Source organism: Vombatus ursinus, unplaced genomic scaffold (genome assembly GCF_900497805.2).
Source record: "Vombatus ursinus unplaced genomic scaffold, bare-nosed wombat genome assembly UNPS02014787.1, whole genome shotgun sequence".
NCBI classification, from domain to species: domain Eukaryota; kingdom Metazoa; phylum Chordata; class Mammalia; order Diprotodontia; family Vombatidae; genus Vombatus; species Vombatus ursinus.
In genome coordinates this window covers 5,899,660-5,912,301 of record NW_020954565.1, presented here as the reverse complement: position 1 = coordinate 5,912,301, position 12,642 = coordinate 5,899,660, and the positions used below count along the sequence as shown (strand labels likewise).

The following is a 12,642-nucleotide window of genomic DNA, read 5'->3' as shown; positions in this document are numbered from 1 at the left end:
TAAAAAAGACCAAAAATATGAATTGTAATTGTCTTCCAGAGTAAGAAAGCTTCTTAGGATAGCTTGTTTTTGTTTTGCTTTTTCAATTTCTACTTGAAAACAAAAGGTAACTGCAGGATAAAGAAACTGATACAAAGAAAGACCTAATAATTATGTATTTTAAATATATCAACACTTAGCAGCTCAAGTAACAAAAGGGAAATTGTGGAGAGTCTTTGAAAAAATGTTATATTTCCATTCAGGATAACTTCACTATGGCTCTATTTTTTTCACAATGAGATGGACTAAAAGTCTTCTACTCTTCTTTAAGCCATCTCAATGACCTCCTCTGTCCCATACCCAAATCTTGTAAAGTTTATTAATTTTTTTTAGGATATAAAGCTTATTTTTAAAGGGATAAAATCAGAACTAGATGTGATTCCAGTACTTTTGTTCTCTGTGAGTTGTTTATTGATTTGGCTTATTGCTTTCATTGATATTGTTGGTATCTGTGCAGAAAGGGCAATTGAACTCACTCCATGGTTAAGGACTGTTATGTGTATCTCCATTTCCAAATTATATAATAAAGAGGGAAATGAATTGGCAGACCTAAACAAACAATGTAATATTAATCAAATGTCTTATTTCATAGTAATCACCAAAGAAAACATTCTGCTCTTTTCTGGATGCCTGTTGTTCGTTTTATGTTGCTGAAATAGTCCCAAAATATTTGAAAGTGGGAAATGCTCTATTGTGAACTCTGCATTTGATTGAGTTGAAATTGCAGTGCTTTCCAAAGTTATTTTTAATTCATGGGAATTACCTGAATTTAGCTCCATTAACTTTCATGCTGTCATTGGGTGGCAAGCTGCCCAACTTTTGAAACCTCAAAGATAAGGACCAGTGAGGGAGATGAAGGACTGGTGAACCCAGAACTAAAGGGTAAGTCTTGCAGCAGAGGACTAAACTCTTTTATGTTTTGCATTGCAAATGAATGGAACTGCAGTTCAATTAGCACATTTGGCAGAAACTCCAGTAAATAACGAGGGCAGGAAGAAGGCTCTGCTGAACACAAAAGCTGGGCTTCCTAAGGTGTTTCTCTGTTTGGCCATTAACTTCAGAAGGGTATGACATTATTCTAATGTCTTCCTGAATCATCCAAATGTAGCAAAGAAAAGAAAAGATTACACAGAGAGTGCTGATGACATTTTATAGTGCCAGGATGATGGAACGTTTGCTTAGTTAAGAAGTTTTACCTGTACTACCACTAGGAATCCATCACTAATGAATTCAGGCCCATATATCATAGCAGGAAAGCATGTGACATCTTTGAGTACAATCCAAAGCCTGACATTTTGCAAGCCGAAATATCATGCCTCAAATCTGAATCCAGCTTCTGTGTGGTGTAATTTTGTCTGAGAGGAGGAAAGGCATGTAGTCGATTGACTTAGAGTCAATAAGCCCTGAGTTTGAATCCTTCCTCTTATATTTAGCATCTGTGATCATGGACAAGTCAATTAAACTCTCTGAGCATCAGTTTCCACATCTGTAAAATGACAGTAATAATACTTGTAGTACCCACCTCAGGGCAAGATGAAGCACTTTATAAATTTTAAAGCTATATATAAAGGTCAGCTGTTAAGGTGGCACACAAGGCAGCAGGACATTTCCAGAGACCAGAAAAGGGGCTCTTTTATTGCACCAAGACAGTTTCCTTTCCCTTGAAAGTGTCCAAAAGTAACTGAAATAATCACTTTGAGAAGACAATTCATCTCATATATGTGAGCCCAACGATTCAGGGGGAAAGTAATTCAGATTGCATATGAGCAAGGACTCAGTAATAAGGTCTGCAATTCAGAGGCACAAAACAAGAAATTGGCTGCTCTAGAGGGGGATAAAAGGACAATTAGCAGAAAACCATGATGAGAAAATGAGCAGAAAAGGATCAAAAGCCAGTTTTCCAGGAGAACTGGTAGGCAAGAGAGTAGTGAAAGGATCCAAAAGGAAAACTGTGGTCTACAGTCAATCAAGAGTTCAAGGAAATAGATGTTTATGTAGGCTTGAACTCTCACAGCATTCACACCTAATTAGATTTGCTTCTTGTCCTTCAATCAATAAACAATTAAGTGCCTACTATGTGACAGACATTGTGATAAATTCTGGAGACACAAATATAAACAAGACAGTCCCAGTCCTTAAGAAGCCTATAATCTAATTGGAGAAGACAGCACACAAAAGGATACTGAAAAGATAGGGGGTGGGGAAGTGCCCCAGAGGCACAGAAGAGTCCAGTCCAAAAGGAGTGTAGCCTGGTGGGAAATGAAGAGATGGCCAGCACCCTCCTGCCCTCCAATCAGAGAGGCAGAAGGTACTAAGAGCACTGATGCATTGTGGGGACCAAGATTTATGAAAATGCAAAGGACAATGAGCTTCTTGATAATCAAGCTCCTGGACTCTGGTCCACTGGAGGGATGTTGTACAGAAAATGATATTATTGAATATACACACAAGACAAGCATGTATGTTTATGTACATAAATATACACATATGTACATGTAGACACAGAAGGGTACATGTTTGTATACAGATAGATATTTATCCAAGTAAAAAAAAAATCGATATTCACCTACCTAGAGCATGTCTATGATTTCATTGGAATCCAGAACTCCTAGAAAAGAAGCTTCTTTCAATGCATATAAGTACCAGTTCTGAAACATCTAGGCTTAAAGAGTTTTGTTTGGGCCCTGAGAGATTAAGTGATTCTCCTAGTGTCATAACAGTTACATGTGCCAGAGATTTGAATCCAGGACTCCAGTCTTCTGGATGCCAAGGAAGCTTTCTATTCACTGCCCTACCACTTTCTTTTTTTTAATTTTTTTTTTTTAGGCAATTGGGGTTAAGTGACTTGCCCAGGGTCACACAGCTAGAAAGTGTCAAGTGTTTGGTCTGAGGCCAGATTTGAACTCAGGTCCTCCTGACTTCAGGACTGGTGCTCTATCCACTGCACCACTTAGCTGCCCCATGCACTACCGCTTTCTACATACTCACACACACACACACACTCCATATATACATATACTTCCATCTATATAATATATATACATATGACTATTATCTCTGTGGAATGCCTATATTATATATAAACCTTAATATGTGTGTATATAAAATATACACAAGTGTATGTATACAAAATACACACAAATATGTGTATGTATTATGCACGAGTGTGTGTGTGTGTGTATGTGTGTGTGTGTGTGTGTGTGTGTGTGTATGTGCGTCTGAGATAAGATTCAGGATGACCTGGCTTAAAGTTCTGTCTCTGGGGGGAAAATATTTATGACTAGGCAACTCTGGGGAAGTAATTTAACCTCTTAGGGTTCTCAATAAAACTCTTTAAGACTACAAATTGCAGGATTGTTGCAGGTTCGGATCGATAGAAGAAATTTCTCAATGGGAGTTCAAAGTTCATCTGATCTTCACAACAACAGGATGCAGGTGCTGTTATTAGCTCCATTTTGCAGAAGAGGAAACAGACTCAAGGAGGTTTAAGTGACTTAAACAGGCAGGTTTGGAACCCTCATCTTCATGACTGCAAGTCCATCATTCTATCCATTTGCCAAGTTCTTTTAAGTCCTGACATAGGGCACCATTGCTGCCCTTCTTGTAACTCTGGTTGAGCTTCAACTATGGAAATCTCTTAACTAAGAAGATATATCCTGCATGGGAAAATGACTGTGTTTACACTGTAGCAGATAAGGAATTTTCAGTTGTAAGTATTGAAAGGGCACAAAACGGGGTCAAATGTGGGCTTTAGTATGTAGATTTTAGTATGTACATTTAATCTCTGTCGGCTTCAGTTTCCTCATCTGTAAAATTAGGGGAATAAACTAGATGCTAGCTAAGGCCCCTTCCTATTCTATATCCTATGATTTAATTTCCTATATCAATCAATTAACCAACAAGCAATCATTTAGGAATGGTTGCCAGGCACAGTGTTAAGTGCTAGGGGATACAAAGAATTTCTGTCCTCAGAGACCTTATATTATATTAGGTAAGAGAATATATGTATGGGGAAATCATTCTATAGTCCCTTCATTGTATATTCCTTGCCTTGGTTTCAATTCGTGCTTTGAGGTATATGTTATTCCTGGTAATAGTAAATTAGATAGTCTTGTTTAATAAGGCTTGTTGACGGACTAACTGATAGACCAAAAAAAAAAAATAATAGCATTTCCAGTAAATTTAATCAACACTTTGCCCAATGAACTACTAGGTCCAAATACATGTTCTATCTGTACTCATATCTGGAAGATCCTCATTTAGCCTAACTGTGATTACTTGTATTTAGGCAATGTGAAGTCCTTTCGTGATATTGACCCTAAGGTGAATTTTTAAATTAAACTTAGTTGCGTCTATTAGCTTCTTCTCTAGTTCTCATTCTCTCTTACTGGCCTCTGTTATAATTTTAGCAGATAGAATGTTCAAGCCTCCTTCAGAACATTGCCTCTTATCCTAAAACCCAACTATTCAGAAACTTGAAAACCAAGTGTGAAAAGACTAATATCTGGTAGATAGTTCTCCCTTCCCCCCAACTCCAGATGTGGAGTAGGCTCAAGCTCTGCCTTTTTCCCCTTGCCCCTACCATATTAGGAATTAGCATTCCCAAAAGGAGACAAAGCTATCCCCCAGGATCTGATTGACCCTTGCTTCCCTGTTGCAGTTTCTTGGTCGCCTAAGAGCACAAAGAATTCCATCAGATGGAGTCTAGACCTCTCAAACTTGATAGATTAGCTGAGACCGTATGAATTATTATATCTTGATGACCCGATGATCAAATGCATTTCTGTCGGGAGGCAAGGGAAGCCGTGTTTATCAAAGCTGAAGATAAGAGCCACTGTATCCTGGTGCCATATCCTTGCTGTGTTGGGGCAAAGTAGAACTCCTTTTTGTCAGCTGTTCAGTGACTTACAAGAGTGTCATTTGGTCCCAAAACTAAACCTGAACAGAGACCATGCTGGCATTAGAACCACCTCTTACACCAAGAAAAAGAACTTGCAAAGAAAAGTAAACCATGTACAGTCTTTTTTTTTAATTCTAAACTTAAGAAATAAAATTAGCATTTCCATAATATAGAATAGAAAAAAAAATTGATTGCACATGAACTTGCAAATCTGCTATGCACAACTTACTATTCCTTTTAAATATACAATAAAGTTATCAAGTAACTTTTTTTCTTTTTTTTTTCTTACTTTCACCCTCTAGATGATAAATTGAAAGTTAATTTTTTTGTTGGGGGGAGTGTTGTTTGTTTGTATGTTTTCCTCTGATCCATTCAAAGTTTGGTTAAGAGGTAAGCCACAATCATCTTAGAATATGGCAAAGCATTTCTGGCCATTTTTCCTTATCTTCTTCTTCATATTTTAGCTTTAGGGGCTTTAAAATATAGGCTTAATTGGGTCCATAAGTTTCACCTTAGTCTTTAATAAAAATACAAAATTATATTTAAAGGAAAAAAGACTTTCTTAGGACACAAGGCTACGTTTTAGCTAGAGTTCAGGTTAATTGTACTTCTCCTTTACTTCTCAACCCCAGCAAATGCAGTGGCATTTATCTATCAGTAGACATAAACTGATTTTATTATTTTTCAAATTATTTTTTGTGAAGACAATTTTAGTATTATATCCAGCATTAAATATTATCTTATTTTTTAAAAAAATGACAATGCACTGAAAAGTGGCTTTTGAAATTGTATATATGAATATTATGTTAGCTCTATCTACCAATGGCCCAAAAATGTTGGGAGCAAACTGAATCTTACATGCATAAAGTAACAGCATATTATTGTGGGTTGAATATTGTAGTTGAAGCCTTTGATGAAAGACGACTTAAAAATCTTGGTCCTGATAATTATTCTGTGACCATGGGCAAGTCACTTAATTATTCTGAAGCTCAGTTTCCTCATCTTTAAAATGGGGATGAAAAATCATTGCATTACCCACCTCTCCATGATGGTTGTTGTGAAATTCAAAAGATAATAGTAAAAATCATACCAGCAATGACAATAGCTAACATTTATATACCACCTACTATGTGCCAGGACCTGTGCTAAATTCTTTACAAATATTATCTTATTGGCTCCTCACAACAGCCCTGGGAGACTGGTGCTATCTTTATCTCCATTCTATAGTTGAGGAAATTGAAGTAGACAGAAGTTAAGTGACTTGCCCAAGGTCACACAGTTAGTAAGTGTCTGAGGTAACATTTGAACTCAGTTCTTGACTGACCTGTGGTAGAACATTCTGAGCTCACATTGGTCTGATAAGCCACAGTCGGACACACTGTAACTTGACTCTAGCATAGTGATGCCATTCTGGACCTCTCTGAGAACAAAGGACAACAATTAACCAACTAAGCAACCTTCCTGACCTCAGACGTGGGTTATATTTACTGCACCACTTAGCTACCTTAATGTACATAAAGCACTTTATGACTTTAAAGTGCCGTATAACTATCAATTATTTTTGCTAGAACCACTGATAGGAAACTTCAAAAAAAAAAGATTTGGTCCTACAAGTCCTGTTCTCCCATAGTTGGGAGGAGGCTGCTGGTAAAAATGTTCAATTTGCAGTTAATTATAAATCCCTCTGTGTGCACAGCTCATGTTTCCTTCCAGCTGTAACATGTTGTGATGATCTTAATTAGCATTCAGTGATCCATAGGAATCAAATGTCAATCTTGGTCCCAGGGACAGACTGTTAAAGCTAGGGCTTTTAAGACTGGGATCTTGAGGACAGCCATATAGTACAGTGGAGAGTGTACCTGCCCTGGAGCCAGGGGACCTGCATTTAAATCCTGCCTTTTGATCCTTAGTACCTGGGGGACTCTGGTCAAATCATTTAACCTGCTTAAGTCTCAGCTTTCTCAACTGAAAAATGAGGGACTTAAACTGAATGGCCTCTGCACTCAGATGGAGGTCTGTGATTCTGCAGACACCTGAGCTCTAGGACGCATCAGCTGGTATGGTTATCCCCCTTTCTTTGATACCAGATGAGAATGGGAAGGAAGGATGGATAAGCTATGGGGTATTGAACCAAATAACCCATAGTTATTGGAAGATAAAGCCTTATTTTCTGAAGCTGTTGGGAATAAATTTGATAATGTCCTATTGATACCATTTATGAAAACTCACCAACCTCCTCAGAGAATGGATAGGTGTGATACCAGTTTACATGGATTTAAGCCCCAGCTATTGAACCCTGGTCCTAGGATATCAGATAATATGAATAGATAACAGTGAGAGAAAGTTAAACATGATGACTAAAGTGCCAGGCTTGGAGTCAGGAACATCTGGATTCAACTTCCTGCTTCTAATGCTTACTAGCTAAGATCAGTTAGTATAAATCACTTTTTTCTGAGCCTCAGTTATACCATCTACAAAGTGAAGATTCGTTTATTTAACCAGCAAGCATTTTTAAGTACCTCCTTTGTGTTGGGCATTGTGCAAGTCATTGAAGATACAAAGACAGAGATAAAACAGTCTCTGACCTCAACAAGCTTACATTCTATTTTGGGGACACTAGCAGGAACATTTTAATACAAAATATACACAAAGAAATTTGTGGTGGAAGGTTACAAGCAACTGAGGGAATTATAATGGGAATACTACATTCCATCTAGTCATCTACTATGGGTATATTGCCATTTGCCCTGCTGCAGAAAGTCCACTGTACCCCACAACCCCCAGCAGCACTCTTTGGAGTAGACTTGTGGAGAATAGGCAGTTAGGTGGTGCAGTGGATGGAGCGTTGGGTCTGGAATCTGAAGAAGTTGAGTTCAATTCTTACCTCAGACACTTACTAGCTGTGTGACTCTGGACAAGTCACTTAGCCCTGTTTGCCTCAATTTCCTCATCTGTAAAATGAGCTGGAGAAGGAAATGGCAAACCACTCTAATATCTTTGAAAAGAAAACCACAAATATGGTCAAGAAGAATCAAATAAGACTGAAACAAATGAACAAACCTCCCTGGAGATATGAATGCATTCAGCTTTGGAACCCTGCCCTGGGTATAAACTGTCTTAGTCGCTGAGTGAGTACAAACTCACTTAACCTACTATGTGTACAATAACTTAAAACCAGACTATGCTTCACATCCCATCCAACTATTCCCTCTGGCACCTCACTATCTGCCCCAGTAGGACATAAACCAACCCCAAACTTTATGCTCTAAGAACAGTAATCTAATCAATACTGACGATACCCCTGGAAATAGTGTGAAAAGCTACCATTCTGCGGCTCCACTCACTCTCATGTCTCCTAAGATCAAAACTCCCTTCTTTAACCAACATGAAGATATCTAGTTTCCCCTATTAAAATGTAAGATCTTTGAGAATATTCCTAGAACATAAATTGCAGCTCTACATGAGTAGTTTCCCTTATTAGAATGAATGTTTGTGAGGATGGGGACTGTCTTACTTTTATATATTTATCCTCAAGGCCTAGCATGGTTCCTGGAAAACAGTAAGTGATTAATAAATGTGTTTTTTTCCTTTTATTCAATAATAAAACTTGTAATTCCTACTTCACAGAGTGTGAGGCTCAAATGAGATACTAGCATATGTAAAGGGCTTTGCAAAAGGCTACATAAATGTCAGTTATTATTTATATAACACTCTGAATTTATGAAACACTTTACATATATTAACTGATTTGATCACAACTTAATTTATTACTGAAAAGTTTTACAAGATTATAAGCGTAGCTAATGATACCTAATGGGAAAGACAAAGCATCTGTGCATAGATTTTCAATATTACATCATATAAAATGGGGTCCAAGCCAATTGCAGTAAATCTCCTAAGACCCCAAGTTCAGTAATGATATTTTGAACACACATAACTGATATAGCTTATGTTAACTTTCAGCTGTAGGCCACTTTTTGATTCCTCAGTTCTTTTGTTAATGCCCACTCAACTGCTCCAAAAAAGATTCGTGTTTCAAGCTTTTCATTTTTAGAAAGGAGAAAAAAACTCAGAAAAACACTGAATTGCTCTCTGGTCCCCAAAATAAACTTATAGCTACAATATGTTTCCACTGATAATGCTAATAGGGTACATAGGAATTCATAACTTAAACCAAAGTCTACATTATAAGAATTTCAATAGCTAAAACTAGCTTTAGAAGATTCTCGGTTTTGTCCTCTTATAGTTTAAGCCATTGTCCAAACCTGCCTCTAAAAATATATCTTGTCCTCTCTGTTCATTTTAAGGAAATTGAGGCCTTGGAAGGTTCAGTGAATAGTCCAGGGTCACATAGCTAGTGAATGAGAGATGGTGAGCAAATTTCTAGGTTTCTCTTCATTTGACTATAGACTAATAACATGGTTACTTATCAATTCAGGTGGAGTATTTGTGATACTTCCAGGTACTGCAGATATTCAAATTTGTGATGATTTCAAATCAAGTAAGCAGGCTTCATCAATTGTACTAAAAGCAAAGAGATTATACTGGTTATACTGATCTTAGGAGACATGAGAGTGAGTGGAGCCACAGGGTGGTAGCTTTTTATAGTATTTCCAGAGCTGTTGCCAGTATTGATTTGATTACTATTCTCATGGCAAAAGGTGGAAAAGCAGTTTGGGGTTGGTTTATGTAATTCTGGGGCAGATAGTGAGGTGCCAGAGGGAATAATTGGTTAGGATATGAAGTATCATCTGGTTCTAAGCTATTGTAGATATGGTAGGTTAAGTGAGTTTGTGCTACTACGTGGTAGGCAATGTACTAGGTGCTAGGGATACAAAAAATGTAAAGCAGAGCCAAAAGGAACTATAAATACACACAAACATTTGCATACATACACATACACACAATTTTGCCCCTGAATATCTTCCCAGAGGCTTATCACACTAACAATACATACATAATATAAATGAAGAGAAAAATCTCGTCACCAAGACAACCACAACAATATTTCTTCACTATGTGCTGTAATCTTACCCAGTCCATCTTTTTTCTCGATTCTATTAACAAAATGCTCATAACAATAGGGCTTAAAATTAAAGACAAACCAGATTTTATTAGTTAAGGGATTTGGATCATCCTGATAATTTTCTTCATCATGTGTAAGAAATTTTAGTATATTTATTTTGCTCATTAATCTTGAAAATAGAATTTACTCCATATGTATACACATGAACATGCACATATACACATCTACAATTGAATATATGAAGCAGGTTTTCCCCGTGCTTCAATTATTCCATGTACAAAATGAGGGGGAGACTATATTTTCAGCCAACTCTCAACTTTGTTGTTTTGCATTAAATAGCACCACCTAAAGACAATTCCTTTGAACAGTACACATATAAAACAATAGCTGATCCTGGTGGAGAGATCAAACCTATATACAGCCTAGCATTTCCTGGCCTTTTGGATATCTAAGATAGGAAAATGAATGGGGCAACAAAAGTCACAGAAAAAAGCAGAAATTACCTCACATGGAGATTACACTTAGAAATATCAAATGACTTTTCCCTGATTATACAACTACAAAATGTCAGAGCTGGGATCCAAACACATCACTTGTTTGGAGGGGCATTCATTACATCTCCATGTCAGCATATCTCACAGACCTAATCATAATATTCTCTAGAAAGTGGGACCTTTAAATATAACATTAGGTGACTTAAAGTTATATGTATTTTTAGTTTAAAAAGAATTTAGGAGAACAAGAGGAGCAAACTAAGGAAGACATGGAACCAGTTGGCTTGTAGGGCACACCAGACCTCACTTTCATTATTGAACATGGAGAGTTGCTCCAGGAAGGCTACCCCCAAGAAGACAAAATGTTTGGTTTCCACAAACCAAGATATACAGAAGTATGGAGGGTTTCTGTGTTTGCAGAGCCGAGGCCTCCAGTTCTCACTTCACTGACAGTAAACACTATGTTAAGGATTTCCAGAATTGCTTTGGGTTGCATGAGATTTGTTCAGGAGACATCTGTAATGCTTGTGTGCTTGTGGTGAAAAGATGGGAAAAAAAAATACTAGCAGGATCAAAACAAAAAGACAAAAACTGGAATCATGTGGTAGATGCAAGGACTGGACCCAGTCTAAAGACCTCATTAAAGCCAAAGGAAAAAAAAAAACCAAAACTCTTTCTGGAAGTAGAATAAAGAGCAACTAGATTAACAAATTGCAAAAGGAATTCAAATGCCACAATTCTGATGCTCATAGCACTACCTCAAGTACCTCTTCAGTTCAATCCCCTTATTACAGTAATCAATCTGATGATGGCTCAGATATAGAGACTGGCTCTGGGTCTGGCAGAACACCAGTCTTTTCCTTTTTAGATCTCATATACTGGAAAAGACAAAAAGTATGCCGTAGGATTATCTACAAAGGGCATTTTGGAGAAGTTCTAATAGACACATCTATTCAAGCCCTACTGTGGAAACAAGAAAGCAGCTACAGAAAAACCAGAGGAGCAGGGACCAGAATCTCTGCCTTTCTCCAATCAGGAGGAATGGGGTGATTCTGACATTTCTCAAGACTGAGAATTAGTATAGGAAAGGCCACAAAATGACCCTCTATATTTCTTTCACTTGGACACTTGCTATCCTTCCAAAAGTCAATTTCTAGAATAGTTTTAAGTGAGTTTTGTTTTCATTTTTTTCTCCACTTCAACAAACTCTGAAGTCAATGTCTATCTTACTGAAAAGATTGTATATAATATTTAAGATGCTACATATTTGATAGGAAAGCTGAATGCTGCTGTAAAATGTTCTTTGAGTTATATTTTCATTTTTAATCCCTTCTTAATGAATGGACATTGAGGGGGTGTAGAGGACAGGAATGGGAATTTTATATAGTAAACAATATGTAGTTTAGTGTTTATTGAAAAACAGTGATTAGGCATTTTTAAGTGAGAGATAACATTTGTTTTTCTTTGTGAAAGCGAGTTTGACAGATCAGTAAAAAGGATTTAAGTACCAGAGAGGCATCTGAAAACAATTTTGAAATGTGAAGTCTTGCAAAAGTTATGAGGATTCAAACGTACTACTGAGTGAGTAAGCAGGATAGAGTGTACAATTCTGTGCAGATAACATGGAGGAGTTAGCATTCTTTAAATCTAAGACAAAGAGAGATCTTTTTTATGAGTATTGCTTCCTCCCTGTTTTAGTAGTCTAAGAAAATAGTGTTTTATATGGAATTGTTAAAAATAAAGCCCTGGGTCCTCCTAGAAATGTAACAAGTCTGGGAAGAATGACTAGGCTTTTATGCTTCCTTTATCTTACTATGGAGGTACCACTGCATGGGCAGAGAATATGCTTTATATACTGATTATTAAAAATAGTGATCCACATTAATGAAACAATTGTGCATATCTGCAGGATTGTACAAAACACAATGGTTAATACTTCTGTGTATGTTTCCTAAGGAATTTCACATCTGTAAATAATTGACATTTTTATTTTATATTATATATAACTCTTGTCTATAGGTTGCTTAGGGACTGCATCAAAGACCTACATGATTCAGTTTTAACTCTGGATTATTTCAGTTGACGTTTGTGAAGGTTTCCCTGCATAGGTAGGTATTTACTTTGTATTAACCTCTTCGAATATACTTCGGTGCACTGCTACAAGTTTGTCTCTTTTTTGTATA

The 12,642-nt window shown here is 37.0% G+C and overlaps 1 pseudogene; it reads left to right on the top strand.

The window, feature by feature from the left end:
* Positions 1 to 10,818: 10,818 nt before the first annotated feature.
* On the top strand, positions 10,819 to 11,531 carry LOC114047450 (annotated as a pseudogene).
* The last annotated feature ends 1,111 nt before the right edge of the window (positions 11,532 to 12,642 follow it).